The 19638-nt window shown below is 43.8% G+C and overlaps 1 protein-coding gene across 5 annotated transcripts in view; it reads left to right on the top strand.

Moving 5' to 3' along the window:
• The first annotated feature begins 7003 nt into the window (after positions 1 to 7003).
• The window catches only part of LOC146855062 (dihydrofolate reductase-like), a 650717-nt gene continuing 638082 nt past the window's right edge, over positions 7004 to 19638 (top strand). Inside the window, exon 1 of one of the 5 annotated variants that reach the window (XM_085652547.1) lies at positions 7004 to 7250. The gene's annotated coding sequence lies outside the window, so the exon portion shown is untranslated. The remainder of the gene's footprint in view (positions 7251 to 19638) is intronic. The other 4 variants (XM_085652545.1, XM_085652550.1, XM_085652548.1 and 1 more) reach the window with 4 other exon arrangements.

Genomic DNA, 19638 nt, shown 5'->3' with positions numbered 1-19638 from the left:
TATATCTTTTAAAAGATTAAGCAAGTTTAGTCTATAGAAATCAATGGATGCATTTTTTTTAGCACAAAGAACCTCAGATGCTTCAAAAATCAAAGACTGTGCCAGGCGCGGGAGAATTGAGGCACTGGAAGAACAAAGCAATTTTATTGGTTCCTTACTACACAGGGGAGGTGATGTGTTGGTTCTTTGCTGAGAGAGAAGGTGATGTGTCGGTTCCTAGAAACGCGGTCTCAGTGTCGATGTAGAGTCGGCATTTAGGGGCCATGCATCACAAATCCAGATGCACTGCGTTGATGCGGCAGCGGCAATGTGGGTGCTGCGTGGATGACACAGCTATGAAGCGGGTGCTGCGTCGATTTCTCAGCCGCAAGCAGGGGCCTTGTCAGAGTCTGAGAGGGTGCCAAGGACTTTGGTGACACAGTGCCCAGGACTCATGCTGCAGCAATTTTTCTGATGCACTGCGATAGCAAGCTGGAGCCTGTGGTAAAAGCCGTGGTTGATGCTTCATGCGGGAACCATGCTTCCGTGCAGGCAACAGAAATGCATCGATCTTTAAAGCGATGCATCGAGAAAACAGGCTCTAGGAGTCAATGTGTGGATTTTCTCTTTAAGATCACCAGGTTACACTTCCAAGTGCCCAGGAACTGGGTTTGGCACCACTTGGCAAGTGAGGACCCTCAGCAAAACAGTTCAGGCACTGGTAGGTTAAGTCTTTGAGGGCCCTGAGTCTTCTTAACAGGAGGCAAGCGCACACAAGCCCTTTGAGAACCTTTGAAGCAGGATTTAGAAAGCAAAGTACAGTCCTATCACTCCAAGGACAGAAGCAGCAAGCAGCAGGCTAGCACAACAAAGCAACAGGCAAAGTGGCAGTCCCTCCTACAGCATCCAGCTCTTCTTCCTGGCAGGATGTCCTTAGTCCAGAAGTGTTCTGATTATGGGGGTGTTAGAGGTCCAGTACTTATATCCGTTTCTGCTTTTGAAGTAGGCAAACTTCAAAGGAAATTATATGTAGTGCACATGACCCTGCTTTCCTATGACCTTGTTCCAGACACAGTATAGGGGCATTTTCAAACGTGCAATTTAAAATCCAACTTCACCAAAAGATGTATTTTTAAATTGTGATTTCAGAGACCCCAAACACCTAATCTCTATCTGTTCCCAATGGGAAACTGCACTTAAAAGATATTGCAAGGCAATCCCCATATTACCCTATGGAAGAGATAGTCCTTGCAATAGTGAACAAGCATTGGCAATGCCAATAGGTCTTGCCGATGGGAGACCTATTGGCTTTGTCAATGGAGTGGGTGTGGTGCACAGACATCACCTGAGTGCTAGAGAAGAGAGCTTAAGTGAAGTATTTGGTTTGAACTTAAATAGTAGACCTGGAAGAGTGCTCAATGTTTTGAAAATTGGGACATTAACGATAAAGCATAGATGCAGTTCATACTTGTGATAAAGTGTCACTCGAGGTGTCATATTTAAGACATGGAATGTCACACATAAGTGCATTGCAAACATGGTGAAGTCACATATAAGTACAATTTTTTCTGATAAACGGTCGGCAGAGACCTAAAACAAACCCAATATACAATGTTGACCAAGAATATTGTTTTTTAACATGCAATTGGAGTGCCTTCGACTGCTTAGCAGCAATTCCTCTCTTCGCCTGTCAGTATGCATGACAATTTGCACTTGATTTACAAGCATTGGGGATGCATATTATCTCGGATATTACACAATAAATGCTTATTACACAATCATAAAAAAGAACGCATTTATTGCTTTAACAGCTCTTGAGTACGATCACTAAAAACCATGTTTTCTGCGAAATAATTATGGACCTTCCTCTCTTATCCACACAATGAAAGGTCCATGAAATATACTAAAGTAATAAGCTTTACAGTGAGGAACAGATGCACTCACCAGATCACAATGTAACCCGTGCCACAAATCCTGCATCTCCTGAAAACACATTCCGGTATTTCCAAACACCTACACCATAACTGAAAGCAGACAATTTCAATTCAACCTATAATAAACGAAGCTCGTATGTGCTCACACCCAAATGGTAACTGTAATAATTGTGTGCCACCAAAGGGTATTGTAATGAATGCGTGCCCAGGTGTGTTGCTACTGCCAATAAAAACAAACCGCTATTAACAGACAAAACCAGATCTGATGGCATATGCTGTTTTGATACATAAATCACTAAAGCATATGTTCCACGTGACAATCTGGCTGAAAATGAGAAGGGCAGTGTGGTGATTGAAGGAGCATACTACGAGCAGAAAAACATACATTTTGAAATACTCTGCCTGCGTGAGTTGTGGAATGTGTGAGGTGCATTTACAATCTGTTGAATACCAGAAACTCTAAGTTGCCTGAGGCATAAATAGAGCCTGGAATTTTATGGTAACGGAGGAAAAGATTATGCCACAAGCTTGACTATACAAAGATGAGTGAATGTGCAGTAGAATATCTCATACAGAAACACATTAAAAAGACTATCCCTTCATTTAAGTTCAATTTTGTAACCATTCTATCTTCTAACAATTTGCTAACGCCTGCCCGTTTGCAAGTTTATACAGCAGGAGCTCCATGACTGCATAGCTTTTTATTTACAGCCGTCTCTTATGGGCCAAGGTTGGCTGGATTTTTGAGAGCTTGACAGGCAGAGAACACACTCTTTGCGGGAATGTGCAGTTGTAGCACCTCGTTTGTTGTGAAATTGCACAACATGGCCTAGATGGAGCAAAATGGCAACTGGATAGTATGAACAGGGTATCAGCCCCTTTCTTGGCTCACACAAAATCACTTTGTCCACAACTTCCTAAAGGATTCTGGCAGACAGGTATGTTAACAGGATGATCTGAATACTAAAATGTAAACCATCGGTGACTTACAGAGAAAACCCTGAAAAACATATGCGACTTGTAATAGGCAGGACTGCAGGGACATGTCTCTTTCCTTGCACTGTTATGAAATACATGCATCAATATAAACCACCTTCCAACTTACAGAGTAGTCATTGTCTGACAATATCAGAATGAGCTAACTGGCTCCTCGACCGCAACAGCAGCGGAGACTCGGGAACATAACTGATTTGGAATATTACATTTGCATTTTGTATTGTGGGAAGGGCTCAAGCCTGAAGTGACGTTCGCAAAACAAAATTTCATTGAGCATCTGCAGGTAATCAAATTAAAAAATTGGGTGCCAAACAGGGAATGATGTGGCAACACTCGCCAAAACAAGACTGTCACCATTTTTCTGTTAAATCTCTCTCCCTCTGAAATGTGACATAAAAAACCACAGGTGAGGAACCAGCCTCTAACATTACAGCTTAGATAAAGGCACGCACATAGCCACACATTTTCATCTGTGAAGAGCTGTTCAGAATAAACAAAAGAGTTCCTGAGCAAAAAGTAAAATTGAAAAAGGTGGAAGCCCACACGTCCTGGGGCAATACTCCAGGGAAGTGAACAAGTTGCAAAAAGGACATACCAAGAAGACAAATTAGCCATGGGCAAAGACGCATTTTTAAAAGATAAGCTATTAGAACAATGGCAAGCGGTGGGCAGAGTTCAAGCCCACAAAATACATACAACAGATCATCCTAACAGTGATCGACCTAAAAACAAAATTAGCTGTATTCCATTATTAGGACATGTAAAACACACCAGTACATGTCCTACCTTTTAAATACACTGCACTCTGTTCATGGGGCTGCCTTAAGCCTACCTTAGGGGTGACTTACATGTAGTGAAATGGAAGGTTTGGGTCTGGTAAGTGAGTGCACTTGCCAGGTAGAAATGTCAGTTTAAAATCTCGCACACATGCACTGCAGTGGCAGGTCTGAGACATGTTTGCAGGGTTACTCTTTTGGGTGGCACAATCAGTGCTGCAGGCCCACTATTAGCATTTGATTTACAGGACCTGGGCATACCTAGTACACTTTTCTAGGAACTCCCCAGAAAATCAAATATGCCAATAATGGATAAACCCATCAGCAATACAATTTAGATAGAGAGCATATGCACTTTAGCACTGGTTAGTTGTGGTAAAGTGCCCACAGTCCTAAAGTCAACGAAGACAGGTCCGAGAAAATAGGAGGAAGAAGGCAGAAGGTTTGGGGATAACCCTGCAAAAAAGGGCCAGGTCCAACAAACAGGAATACATGTAAATAGTACACAGCGCCCAGAATGCATAACCAGTCCCCAACCGCTTATCTGGCTGTCTCTGTGTTGGGTTCTGCTTTAGAACACATACATGTCACCAGAGAACCTAACATATGTCACCAGCCTATGCAAGTGCATACACACCACACTTAGCTATAAACCACACATACACTCTAACACTTACACTCATACAACTATACTACATAGGTACTCAGTTTTCATTTGCAAAATCGTATAAAATGCAAAACTATGCCTCAAAAGGAAACCAAGAAAACGTTGAAACTCATATGATGAATTGCGACCTTCTAATTTAGAAATTGTGTTAAAAATCTACAAATTGTCAAGCAAAACAAAACACCAAAACTACCAGAACAGAACGCTATGAGAGAATTTGATGAGATGGATTGTTGTCATTCAAAACGTAATCAAACTTCTGAAGATCAACTAGATTTTGTTTCCACAAACATAAATAAAATGGCGTCTATGACAGTACTCATACTTGAACAATCTATCATTTCTGACGTGTTACATAAAGTGGTAATAGCACCATCATGTGAGTGATATAACACGCAACAATGTTACATGTGGTGTGGCTGCAAGAGTTTGTCTCTCTCATGACACTGCCTCTCCTAGCCCCTCTGCATAACTCAATTAAAGTACCCCTACCAGCTAGACCACAGATGTTACGCAGTACCATAGCTCTGTCAGGCAACACCATGTCTCCCACGTGACATTTTAGTTTACCAATTCAAAACTTTTTCTCATTGTTTTAGATTTTCATGCCTATAGGAAGTTTATCATCAAACTCTATAGGATAGAATGTAATCAAATGTTTAGCATACTTTTCATCAAACACTTATGGCAGAAACAATACTTTTCCCGCCTTATATCTCAATCCCATGTTCGCAAAGTAATAATTTCAAATTTAAAGATATCTATAAAAGATTCATAAGAAATGGCAAATGACATGTAGAGCTCATTCTGAAACTAAAATATTTTTTTTATCAATTATAAAAATAAAAAATTCAATTTCCTGTTAACACCATATGACTGTGACAACTTAATGCCAAAGATCTCTTCGAGTTTGGAAATGTTAATTTTTGGTAAAACAAAAATTAAATGATGGTACATTAAAGCACTGAGGGCCATATGTACAAAAAATTTGAATTGTGATTTCCAAATTGCAATTTGGTAAAAATCGCAAATAGGAAATCACAATTCCTAATATAAGAAAATTTACAAACTTCTGATTGTGATTCTAAATGTGGTTGCAAATATACCTACCTCATTAATATTTATGAGGCAGGTCACAATTTGTGACCCATTAGGAAGTGCAACCATCATAGGGATGGTGGCCTGCTTTCATCGGCAGACCACCAGGTCTGTCATATCGTTTTAATAAAGCAATCTTTTTTTTTTATATGCATCTCATATTCCTCAAAGGATGCGTTTCAAAAAAAAAAAAAAAAGAAAGGTTTAAGTTTAAGTTTTTTAAGAGCAAGCAGTGGTTCCTTGGACCACGGCTAGGTGTTAAAAAATATTTGTTTCATTATTCACAAAGGGGAAGGAGCCTCCTAGAGACCTCTTCCCATTTGCAATTGGTTACCACCACCCTTGAGTTGTCAGTAAAAAATGACTGTTTTGTAACAGTAATTCGGCAGTAGCGGTTTGAATAGGGCATGCTGTGGGGCGGGGCGGGGGAGGGGCAGGGTGGGGTGTAGCAAACACAGACATAGGACGGAACGGAGGAAAGTAATTGTTACGTTCCTCCGTTCCGTCGTATGTCCGTGTTTGCCCCCCTCCCCCGCCCCGCAGCACCCCCAATGCGAGCCGCTACTGCAATTCGGAGGCAAAACATTCATACACAGCATTGCAATTGGTGTTTGAAAGGGCCGCCCTAAACACGCTCCTTTGAAATGCTGAATCGCTAAACACAAATTGCGATTGTGCATACAAAAAAGCATTTTTGTGGTCGGAAAGGCCTGATTGTGTGAATTGGGCTGTTTCCGACTGCACAAATGATTGTGTGATTGTGTACTTATGGCCCTGAGTTGTTTAACTGTGGCAGAGAGGGGCCGCAGTATAAATGTGCATTGTGACTGAGACCCGGCTACATAAAAGCGATCAGGTTCCTTTTATGGAAACTGGTTTCTTTGAGGGATAACTAGCTTATCCTTGGTAGCTTTTGGACATGAAGCTAGGCCTTCCTCAGAGGAAATTGCCTATTATACAAGAAAGAAACAACATTACATATATAAATTATTCAAGTTGAGAACCCCAAGCCAATTAAACCAAGTTAGTTAAAAAATAGTCAAATGTTGTGATGCATCTGCATTACCCAAAATGTGTTGAGGGGATCAAGTAATGAACTGTCAAAAAATACCCATGGCACTCTGTTATCCGTGCGGCCCAGTAATGTGCTACTCTTAGCACTTGATTAAGTCTTATATAACATACTAAAAGGGAATAATGTGATTGGAAGCTAAACAGGATATCTGAAAAACAGGACACAATACAACCGAACAAAAGTCCTTCGACTTGATGGATGCACAGAGGTTACCAGTATATGAGAGCAGGAGACAGGAAAGAACCGCAAGAGTGCAATGCGAGAAGGATGCCCCGAAGTATAGTTCTGCAGGAACACTGCCTACAGAGGGGATTTGCATTTCTGCAACAATTAGGTGCAGCAGTGCATGTACATGTAGGTGCCCAAAAAATTGAAGTTGCGAAGGAAAAGTACCAATGGAGGGCAATATAAAGGGATCCCTCCCCCGGGCGTTTGTGTGAAATGGATTTCAGGTGGAGCAGCGCCAGCGGCGCAGAGAGAGGGCCAGAGTCCAACCGTTCAGTTGGAGGTGGGCGGCATTGTTGGCTCTCTCCAGTTGCTCTGGGGCACACTAAGGATATATTTGCAGAGAACACAACGTGTCAAGCTTCGTTTCCTGGTGGCAGGCCTTTACGGGAAGGACTTACAAATTCATAAAAGCACAGTGTTCCATCGGGATTGTACTCCCGAATCTCAACCTCCAGAATATCGTCATACAAGAATAAAGAGGGAGAAAAGTTGGAAAGGTAAGGGCATATAAGCAAGTATAGATTAACTGTTCCTAAATCTGCATCTGTGCATCTTGAATATACATATACCGCCTAGTTAAATATATGTAGAGTTGGGGGTAGAAAATCTAGGCTTAATTATCTGACAATAGTTTTCCGATATTGTGTCTTCGATTTTGAGCCGATCAATATTCTAGGGTTGGAATTCAGGGTGCACACCCACAATGAGTAGAGGCTATGTATTATAATGTGAATCATTGACAACAGTATTGATGAGCACATTCTGTATAGAAAAATGTAAATAATTTAACCAGTTAAACACACACTTTTAGTCTCAATAATCACAGTGGGCTGCAAAAAACACACTTGTATTCTAGAGAGAAAAACAAAAGGTGTTCATTATGGAGATTCGTAATAAAAAGACCTATCGACGATGCCAATAAGTCATCATTCATTCATTCTGTCACTCATTCTTGCACTTATGCAGCCACTCATCTGCCTAGTCACTCATTCTTGCACTCATTCAGTTGTACAATCAAAACAAAACAAAACACAGTCAAAAAAATATGCAAGATAAACTAAAAGAGCAAAAAAGTATGAAAAAGAAGACACGCTTCCACCTAAACATGGCATGCATATGCTGTCAAAGTAAGTGAAGCTTAGCAGCAGGTGGCTGTCTTGCACTGGTACTGGTAATAGAGTATCATTGTTTTAAAGGGCCAGCGTGGCCTTCACATTTCGAACCATTTTTCATTTTGGAATGGTAAAACAATGATAAACAATGAATGTTGCCATTCCATGTTGGTCACTGATTTAAAAGCCGTGGCTGCCTGTCATGCAGAACACCACATATGAAGTGAGGGCTAACCAAGGGCATCTGAGAGTCAGCAAATTACCAGTGATGGCAAACTGACGACCTTCCTAGCATGCTACATAAAGGTTACTTGGTAGACTCGTTCCCCACAGAGTAGGCCATTAACCCCGTGTTTGCCTTTCTATTGCACAGGTATACATGTTCCTTTTAAGAGCCTTCCTCTTCTCTGCCTGTTTTGTGTTTGTAAAAATTGTGTGCTGTGCTGTTCTGTATTTGGGCATGGCAGTAGACATTCTGTAACTTTTCAGTTTTATTAAGGAGGTGTGTGCTGCTTTTCAATGTGCTGTACCTTTTTAGTGTGTGAGGGAAGCTTGCACTTCTCTTGCTTCCTGTGCTGTTGGGTACAGTTTGCATATAGGCCCTAATTACAGGTCTGGCAGTCCAAGGAACGCCAGACTTATGGTGGCGCTGCTACTGCCACATCGGCGGTCCGACCACTCCATTACAAGTGGTCGGTGGTCGGACCGCCCTGGGACCACCGACGCCACCAGGGAACCGCCGTTCCCTGGCAGTTTTGGGGCGGACATGAGCCCGAAATATGCTTGGTGGGACCACCGCGCACCCACCAAGCATATTACGAGTTTCCTCTCTGCCACGGTTTTCATGGCGATTCCACCTCCATGAAAACCATGGCAGAGAGGACCATGCCAGAGAGGAAACAAAGGGGGCCCTACGGGGCCCTCTGGTGCCTCAAGCCATGTGGATGCATGCACCCCAGTTCCTGTTTGGCATGGACTTTATATTCCATGTCGTGCAGGAACTGCTTTTGGCATTCCCATTGTGCACCTATTTTCTGCGGCACTGCCATGGGAATGCTAAAAAAAGCAGCCCACCAGACAGGAGGAAACTCCTAATCTGGCGGGCTGCCCGATAAAGGCCTTTGCGCAGCGGGAGCGTGGCGGTGGTATAGTGCCCTCTCCTGCTGCTCCAAAAGTCGCAATCGGGCCCTTAATGGCTAGAGGGCGGGGTAGATACATGTATTACTAAATATCATGATGGTTGTTCTACTTTCGAGTTTTGATTCAAAATACTGCTTCACTGCTACTGCACTGGCTACACGCATCTGCACGATGAATGATGGTGAGTCAATGCAGGGATCTGGATCTGCAAGGGCTGTTTACAGTTGGGACGGGAGAAGCAGTTGAGGGTCTCAGGCATATGTTTGAGGGAAGAAGAATCATGTTTGCCTTAGAGTAATATGTTTTAAGTTGTTGCTTTCAGTATGGAAGAGCAGGATACATAACGTTATGCTTGAATGTGTGCAGAAATACAAATCTTACTTGTGATCACTTGTGCAGTAACTGCAATAAATATGTATCAGCAGGTAAAATGCAGGGGTTATGTCCATTGACCCTCTCATGCTTGAAGAGGGTGAAACAGGGCGACCCTCTTATGTTACGGTGCATGATGTCTACCAGTTGAGCTCACTCATACGCCCCTTATTGGTGCTATAAGGTAAAGATAGCAACCACAAGGCCAACACTACACAGCTTAAACATACTCAAGCGGAGAAAATCTAACACAAATCAAAGGAAAGGGAGCTCTTTATCAAGAAAACAGGTTTTAGTTGATTTTTAATTTCAACAGACTGGATTAAGTGTTAAGAGAAATGGAATGTGAGCACCAGCATCTTGCAGCAGCTTCAGAAAAAGCCCTACAATTACAGGTGATGCTTCTAGGTTTAGGAACCTGAAACAAAAATGTGTAATATATTCTGCTGGGATTTGGCAGCCACTGTAAGGGCCTAATGGCTGATTTAATTTTTGTTACTTCACCACCTGAAAGCGGTACAAAATGTTTGCTGGAGCGACCAGACCGAGACTAATCACGGAGATATGGAACTGTGAATCAATGCAAGGCAGCACCTTCCATGAGATCCTCACCTGGAGAAATCACACATTTGCTGCTCTTGCAACCTGGATCTCGCGTGGGAGTCTGGAGTCTGTGTGGGTGCTCAGATTATGTACAGCCTTGAGTGCCACCTGGAAGGGCCCAATGACCTGTGGCAGAGGAACAAATATATCAAGTGCAGACATCTAATGGAGTGAGAAGAAACTTGATCTTTGGCAGACTGAGGATAAATATACTGGTAATAGTGGCTCTCCCAAGGCATGATAGAGACCCGCTGTAGGTGGGCTTCTATCGTCCTTTGTCGTCCAGCCTGGACGATAGCGTTCTTTAAAAAAATCTGGCTATCCCACTGGTCCCTATAGCACAAACAAAATGTGGTCCAGATCAGCATAGCTTTAACCTATACGGTAACACTGTCTTGAAATGACATAGATTATTTAGAGTGATTGAAATGGGCAAAGTATTTGAAGGGGTGAAAGTGGTTTCCAGGAACGCCAGATTCAAATACACCCAGTTTATTTATTTGCAGCACACCCACTTGCCACCCAAAAGAATAGGGGGGGTGTATCCAGGTGCTTCCAACAGTTGCCCTAGCTGCTCAGCAGGCGAAACTGATTTCTATCACAGAACATGGCAGTGTCCCAGGATATGTGGCTTCTGAGAAGAGGATCTGAGGAATATGTGGTCAACCTGACTGGCAGGGAAGTGGTGAGAGAGGCCTAACAATGAATCGTAGGTCTCTGTTTCCACACGAAAAGACTAAATACACTTGCAAATTTCCTGTTCTCATATTGGTCCTAGAGAAAATGCTTATAGCCATTGCCGGGAGATCCACTCATCTCATTCAAGGGACGTGTGAGACATAAGAAGTGGGATGTTTACGTGGACAAACTGGAGATTCAATCTGATGACAAAGCACCTTGAAGACGTAGTGTTGTCAATTACACTACCTCCTTGTGCAGGTAGTACTGCTCGGGGGTAACTGCCTAACTCTGTGTTCATACCCAGAATTTGGAGTTATTGTTGGGAACAAGTATAAGTGGAGCTGTGGTAATACTGTTGTGGTCACTGTAAGTGAGTACATTTTATTGTATAGTTAGTTAAAACCTTTACAATAGCAGAAAAGCACAAGATGCTTTTTTAGTTTCACAAAATATCATGAAAAGATGTCAATCAAGACACCTAAAAGTTGACATGGAGGGCAATGAAACTCACAACAAAATTGGCCTGTGGGCTCTGAAAGGAAAAGAGGTAAAAAGACTCCGGGACAGGCCGTTGAGTCCATTTTAAGCCATTGCAACAAGTACCTTAATTTGGTCAGTGATGCTCTGATCAGAATAGATGAAAATTAGCCCCAGAGAGCAGCATCTGGTTGGTCAGAACTGACTGAAAAATGTTAATTTGTTATTTATTTTTTATTTTTGCCAAGGTCAATGTATGGCATCAGGAGGACTGAAGCAGCAGGCAGGCAACCACGGTTGCTTCGAAGAGTTAGATTCCAAAAAGTGCTCGAGCATGGCAGCGCAGCAGAAAATGCAAGGTGCGGCGTCTTTGCGGGCATTGGCTCAGCAGCCAGGCAGCCCCGGTGGCTTCAAACGATGGCTTCCACATGGTGCTTGAGTTTGACAAACAAGCGAAAAGTGCAGAGTGCAAAGATCGACGAGAATGTGGGTGCTGGTAGATCCCAGAAATGGTTCAGATGAGTTTAATTAGCTGCTGTACAATGCTAAGGCCTTAGAGTGCTCAGGCTGGTGAATACAGTCTGTGCAAGAAGCAGCCGTGTGGTGTCCATAGCGGTCTTCAGATGTTTGCGGGAAGCTGTATTTTATTGGTGCAAGTTTTGGGGCCTGGCTCCTGGTCGTCAATGAATTGTGTGGGCTCCAGTTTTGACACTACTGCCTATAGAAATGTCGCTGTTTTGATGTATAAACTGGTATTGACTGGTTTCAGGAATGCAAATGCATCTTGGCAGCAGGTACGCAGTCCCAGACATAGGAACTCTTTAGGGAGGACGTTTTTCCTCAGGTGAAGCAATGTAGGGCAGATGAAGGGAAAATAAATGATGATTTGCTCTCCCTGGCCACAGAAGTGACACGCTGTTCTTTCAGCTGCTGATGACTTCCATGCCACTCTCATAGTCTGAGAGCTACAAATCTGGCTTTGATCCACAGCGTAAATGTGCAAGCAATGTACTCCGGCTGGATCCAAGGAGTGTAGGAGTTGGCCACTGCCCAAGTGTGCGCACGCTAGCTCAGCGTTGCTAAATCGTTCAGCCTTGGTAGCCTTTTCGCTGTGGTCACTGCAAGTTTTTTAAATACCGATTGTTTAAGATGTTTTTCCCAGGCTTCAGTAAGCAAAAGATATTTTAATTTGTTTTGAAGATGATCCTTGAAAGACTCTCCTGAGCAGTCTAAATCTTGCTGGGATAGATCATTCATGGAATCAGGCTGGGCGAGTCTGAGCTTGTGGCAAAAGATCTAAAAAGTGCTGCTTCTAGCCCATGGTGGGTTTGCCAGGTTAACCTCGAGCCTGACTTGCGCCAGTGGTGCTCGCTTCAACAAACGCAGTGCAGCTTTGTAGATCTTGGTAGAACTCTTATCCAATAGCGGGGTCTTGATGCCCAGCAAGGTTTAACTTCTTTCAGGACAAGACCAGGACTACTTTAGCCTTCATCACTCAAAAAAACGGGTCTAACCTTTGAAATTCTGGGAAAGTGTTGTGAGGGGAAGCATAAGGTCGGTGCCTTTCCTCCTCAGGGTATGAAGATGTGATTTGAATGACGCTTGACAGTCGAGAAGTATGCTCAAGTATTTGTACTCATTGCCATGCAGCAGCCATTCCCCATTTAGATGCCACCTGTTGTGGCCAGCCTTTTTTCTTGCCAAAGTTGGCAGCCATTGTTTTCTTGTGATTTATTTCCAGGCTGTTTACGGGTGTATAATTATGGAGGCTTGAAAGGTGGCGCTTGAGGCCGATTCTGGTTTGACAAAGTAGCCCATATCATCCTCTTAGAGTAGATGTGTCATGCGCTGACCACCCAGCTTGGGAGGGTGGCAGTTGGCATTGTCTAGCTCCGCTGACATACCAGCGTTATACAAGTTGAAGAGGCAAGGGTGGAGAAGTGTGGCTCAATGATTAGAGCAGCAGACCCTGATGCAGAGGTCTAGCCTGGGACCAGGGTTCAATTCCCTGCCTCAGCGGGTCTTGGGCTCAAAATTCCACGGACATGATAATTCTTGCCTCGGTGCCTATTACAATCATGGAGTCCCACTCTGCAACTCTGGGCAATAGCTTGCTTAATCTCCACAACGGCCCCCACAACGCTAAGGATGCCTGGCCTCCACCTTGGGGGTGCCCAGGAGTGGACGCCTCACAGGGAAAGCCAGGATGGGTTCCACAGCGGTATTCGTACAAGCGCCTTGAGACCCTTGCGAGTGAGTAGTGCGCTATACAAGTATCAAATTTACATTTAAAAAAGGGTGAGAATGCAAACTTGTTTCAGGCCCAGGTTTGAGGAGATTATCCTTGAAATGCTTATGCAGTCATATTATATATAAACCAGATTTGCGAAAAGAAAATAAGGCTTTTTTTTAAACAATTGTTTTTAATGATTTGGTAGATGGAAATATACATTATCAGTGGATCTCACACCACCACCAATAACCAGTTTTCACAGGCCATCCAGCATGGACAACACCACCAAATCTCTCCAGCCCAGTTGGATGTCCGTTTGAAAAACTTAGAAGTGTGTTCTTTTTGGCAAATGTTTGTGACTGTGATAAAGCCCTCCTTTCTTATAATTTACGTTAAGTAAGGGAAGCAAAGAGACAGATCAGAAACTGCTCAGATCTGCTTTTAAAGATGTGTGTATGCAGAGTCTTCACAGTTTCTGCTTTCCAAGGGGTAGGTACAAGCCCAGGCCCATAGTCATCATTTTTTAATGCATAGCAACACAGCAAGCCACTTTGCTGCGCTGCGTGAAAGGGCAAGAATGCACCGTATTTCACATTGTTCAGCACATTCCTGTCCTTTCCTAGTGCTGGCACCCTATTGGCTGCCTAGCACCAATGCAGACACTTTTGGGTCATTGTGCAAGAGTGCCTGCGTTGTAGGCAGGATTGTTTTTGTGCCGAAAGGGAGTATACATACTATTATTATTATAAGTAAAAGATACTTTAAATTAAGATATGAAAACATTTAAACTAATATTTAAATATGTAACATCATTAATCAATTTATAGTGAAACTATACGTCCCTTTAACTTTAAATTATTTATAATTTATCTTCCCACGCTTTTCCCCTACAAACCAAACATCCTGCTGCTACATTATATTGTACTATTATTTATCATAACATAGTTAGTGACTAATTAAATAATTGATCAAAATATAATTGCCATTGCATTTAAATTAATTATTAGTTAATTAACTTAACACCCCATTCCCCTACAAACCCACCAAATCTCTAATAAACTTAAAATAATTAATTACATTTAGAAATAAATGACTGCTCATTGTGTGGGTGCACGATGGAGACTGCGTAGTTGTGGCCGCTCAGATCCCTCCCCCTCACTTCCCCGTTTCGATGTGAGAGACGGAGCAGGAAGCTCCTCCTCAAACAATCAATGTCACCCGGCAACACGGCGTTCCTATAGTGCGAGTGCCGCGGCTGGAGATTTCATCGAAGTCTGATGCTTGTGGTGCGTTGGCGGGAGCAGACATTAGGCGGTACGGCAGTAAGCGGCAAGAACTCTTGGGCAACAGAATGGGCCCAGAATAAGCCTTAATACCATGGGTAGAGAGTGGCATTTGGATTGCAGTGGGGAAAGATAAACCCCCCAAGAGAAAGGGAAATGACAGAGAGGCACATGAAAAGCCCGATCCGGGGCGAGCGGAGCCAAAACCAGCAGCTTCCAGAAAATCTATGGGGCCATAAAATCTTTCCCAAATTGGGATTGAATCTTTCCAAGGGTAATGTCAGACCCAGGGCACAAGTCTTAAAAAAAGAAGTGGGGGGACGCTGTCACCGGAAGTGACGAGAAGTGGGGGGACGCTGTCACCGGAAGTGATGTCACAACAGGAATCTCATGGGTATTCATATGCCTTTAGATGAAAGGTGGTCTGCACCCTACCTCGCGGAGGCTGCGTTTAATCCCCCCCCCGCAGTGGGAGTGTCTCTCAGATGTCAGGCCCAATACTTCTTCGTGTAGCTGTTCTTCGTGTAGCTGCTCGTTCGAGCTCTGCAGTATGTCAGGAGATCTTGAAGTTTGTGGAACGGCTTCCTTGGTGACAGTTTGCTTTCGCGACTGGCGAAAACAAATCGTCTGGCATTACATTGTTGGTCATGTTTGTGCTGTTCTTGGCAACGGGCCCCGCAATGATGCCAAAGAGTGAAGTCCAGCTTTTGGGCAGGGGGGACGGCATCCACCCGTTAAAACCTGGTAAAATAAGTGGGGGGACGCCGTCCACCCGCGTGGTACCCCGACTCGAGCCCTGGTCAGACCACAACCCACTGGTATTAGAATGTGAAATGGCAGGGCTCTAAAAGAAACCCAGACCTTGGACGTTTGATAAGAAGTTACTTAAGGATGATGATTATATTGTACATATGGGTAAGTGGCTGAAGAAGTTTCTTTTACTAAATCACCGTAGGGCCGCCTTAAGGATGGTCTGGGATCTCTGAAAGCAGGAGTAAGGGGGTGACATTGAGTTATAGCTTAACCAAACAACAGCAAAATCGACTGCAGCTGAAGGAATTGTATGATGTGCTTTTGAAATATGAGTCTGATCTAGTGAGGGCAGTCAGGTTGGGGATAGACAGTGGAGAGGTATGCAGAAACTCTGGATAATTAGGGCTAGAGTATTATAGCAGGGAGGGGGCGGCTAAATGTCAAAAGCACAGGGAAAACTACTACAAATATGGGAGAGCACATCGCATTTGGTAAAAAGGGGGCAGCAAGAGGGGTTGAGGCTATTTGTGACAATCAGGGGAGGAGAATGGAAGTGCCTATAGTGATTTTAGAAGTTTGTCATACTTACTATTCTGATCTATATTCGGAAGATATAGCTCCTCAACCAAACTGCTGTTATAACTTTCTTAGTACAGTTCATTTCATTTCATAAAACTTTATTCGGTTTTACAGTGTGAAAACCATAAAAGTCACAATGTATATACACATCCCATAAAAAAAAAATACATTAAAATAATTTACAGTCCATAGCCATACAAGATTACAAAATAAAATATGGCAGGTACAATAAGTACATTTCTGTGCTAAAAATAGAAAACACATAAGAGACATACCTTAAAACTATGAGTACCTCCTCCCCCTGAAATAACTAATATTCCAGGCAGGCCCTGGTTCTCACCAAAGATTTCAGATAGCCTACAATAAAGATTATGCAGTCTGGTTTCAACAGCTGTAAATACAAAAGTGCTGGGTGAACCTGGTTAAAATTAAGCCTCTTTAAGAGGGGGAGTAAAAAATGTCTCCGAGGTACTTCGTAGAATTTACAGAGGAACATAAAGTGTAGCAGGTCCTGTGGAGACAGGTTGTCGCAACCACAGGGTGCTAACACCTGTCCTCTGCTACACCCTTTCGGAACGGCAATTAAAAGATGGAAAAAATCGAGACGAAACCTGGACAATAAAAACCGCTCATAGGTGGTCAATGTTCCCAAAAGGTATGGCTCAGCCAATGGATGGGTTTTTAGGGTCAGAAATTTACAGACAATTGGTTTGCATAATTCCTGTTCGTCTCTTTCTAGCTTCCTGGTGCAAATAAATGCTTTTTTTAACCAGTTCCGCATCCTTTTTTGTTATAGTTGACGGTTTTAGGAAAAGTACCGGGCGCCCCAACTCCGTAAAGCGGTCTCTAACATACTGCAACCATGGAATTCTGGACATATGTTCCAGGGTCATACAGTCTGTTAGGATCTGCTGGGTGAGCTTTAGCTCCTTATTTGGCCAGCACTTAAGCCAAAACACTAGGGTACGCAAGGCAAGAGTATCACATAAAAATGGGGCCCCCAGTTCTTCATGAGCTATTAGGTTAGATAAACAGATCGGCATTCCCAATAGGCGCTTTAAAAAGTTATTCTCTGCCACCTGCATCAGATCAGCTGTGGTATACCCCCAGACTTCACTACCGTAACATGCAGTTGACACACCCTTAGCCTGATAGATTTTCAGCAAGGCTGCAATTGGGCGCTTCCCCATCTTAGCAGCAAAGTTGAAAATGCTGGCAGTTATTCGTATAAGCTCCCCCTTTTTCCTTAGAATAAGGGGCCCCCAATTCAAGCGATCATCCAACAGGACCCCCAGGTATGAAAAAACTGATGTTGTGGGGACCTTCGCAGAACCTACGGAAAAAGAATACTTTTTCGTGGGACGAGCCCCTACCTGCAAGACATAGGATTTTGCATTATTAATCGCTAAGTCACGGGACCCCATAAAATTCAAAAAAGCGTCTAGTAAAGATTGGAGTCCTCTAGCGGTTCTCGCTATCAGGACGGCGTCATCCGCATATAGGAGGACGGGGAGACCCCAGTGACCTACACGTGGGAAATCCGCCCCCGTAGCTACCAGGGCCCCTTCAAGATCATTGATGTATAGGTTAAACAGGAAGGGGGCAAGAATACAGCCCTGCCTCACCCCTCTTTCGATATTGAATTCCTTGGAAACCCGCAGATTCTGTGCATATCTGATATTTGCCTTGGTATCCCTATTCAGATCCATTAGAAAGTCCACAATAGAGGCCTCCACCCCATGGCCCTCATGGACTGCCACAATTTGACCCGGTTTACACAGTCAAACGCGAAAGATAGGTCCATGAAGGCCATGTAGATCGTACCTGGGCGGGCCATCGTGTACTTGCCAAGGATCAGGTAAAGGTTTAAACATTGGGCCACCGTCGACCTCCCCGCACAAAACCCATAATGGGTGTCGGCAAGGATATTATGCTCCTCTGCCTATAAAGATAGTCTTTGTAATAGTACCCCTCCCAACACCTTAGCTACAGAGAGAGATAGGTCAGTAGCAGTGCGTACTGTTTTAATCCCCCTTTTTAAACACTGGCACAATGGTAGAGATGGCCCAGGATTCGGGGCTACCGTCCCTGGCCACTGCATTCAATACAGCTACCAGGATCGGGGCCCAGAAAGATGGATCCGATTTGTGAAGGTCCGGCGGAATTCCGTCTGGTCCAGGAGCTTTGTTACTGGTTAGGCCCGCAATTCCCGCCTCTACCTCTGTTAACTCAAAATCCAGATAGTCAGTGTTTGTTGCCCGGGGTAACTGGTTGTGGTGACCCATGAAACCCTTAAACATGGATGAAAAGTGGGCCACCCATTCCTCTTCCGTCATGTGGGAGTCTAAGATTTTGCCTGTGTCTTCAGAGAACAGGGGTCTGTTGACAATGCCCCAAAACCGTGTGCCGTTCCTTAATGTGCTAGACTCTATCAACTCCCTCCATGCCTCCTCCTTCAGGGCTCTCTTACGAGGAGCTAGAGCCTGCTTGTATCCTGTACGACATGCCCGTATGTATGGGGGGTTTCTTGGAACAACTTTCAGGGCCTCCTTTAACTTACGTGCTGCCTGGGAGCAAGAGGAATCAAACCATCTGGGGTTTGAATTAGATACCTTACAGGCTGGAGCCCTCAGAAGTTCCCCTGCTTTACGTGAAATGGTGCTGAAGGCACAAAGAACATCCCTTGGTAGACTCTCCGGTTGGACACAAAGAGCAAGTTCAGCTACACATGAGTCTCTCACATCCCTGTGAAAAACATCTGGGTCAATCTGGGACCATTTAAGGCGGCGCCCACCGTCTATAGGTCTCATGGTTCCCAGTACCCTTCCCCTAGATTTGCTGGATAGAAATACACCACAGAGGTATACACAAAGGGGATTGTGATCACTATAACCACTGTCCTCGATGGTAAACCTCTGAAAAAGGGACTGAGAGGAGGAAGAAATTAAAATATGGTCTATAAAAGATCCGGTACCTCTCCCTTTGAAGGTAAGAGTCAGGGTTTTACGGTTTGGGGCAGAGAGGGACATTAGTGTCAGTAAGTCAAATTAATTTGACTAGATTGTTTAATTCATCCCCCTGTTTTGAATGGTCAAAGTGAAACCCCCTCATTCTGTGACATCCCATGTCGGACATATTTGTGATCCTTGGGTCGCCACAGGATTGAGTATTGAAATCTCCCAGCACCATCAAGGGGTGTAAGCTGAGATCACATAACTTCCTTAGATAGTGACTCAGCTGTATGATGTTACCTTCCCCCTTTTTACTATTCGAAGAGTTATAAAAATTGATCAGGGTCATTGTATTGTTCCCCTGCTTAAGTGTGATGGCCTGAAGGCCCTGGCTAGAAGGAGGGCGAATTTGTACCTGGCAATCGGCGGCCAGGGAGATATAAATAATCAAACCTCCTTTGGCTCTACCACTGGGTGATGGGGAAGCAGGAACAAAATAAGCTTTAAAACCCTACAGAAACAAGTTGCAGTCCAATAACCAGGTCTCTTGAAGGCAAATTACTAAGAATTGCCTAACAAACTGTAACCATAAAGGATCCTGGAACTTGTCTGCCAGGCCTGCTATGTTCCATGATAGAACATTACTGTCCGCATCATGAGATGTCACCTCTATTTGTGGTGGTGAAAGGGGAATCATTTGC

This window comes from Triturus cristatus, chromosome 4_1 (assembly GCF_964204655.1).
Source record: "Triturus cristatus chromosome 4_1, aTriCri1.1, whole genome shotgun sequence".
Classification (NCBI taxonomy): domain Eukaryota; kingdom Metazoa; phylum Chordata; class Amphibia; order Caudata; family Salamandridae; genus Triturus; species Triturus cristatus.
Note: the sequence above shows the minus strand (reverse complement) of the source record. Positions and strands in the feature narration are given on the sequence as shown.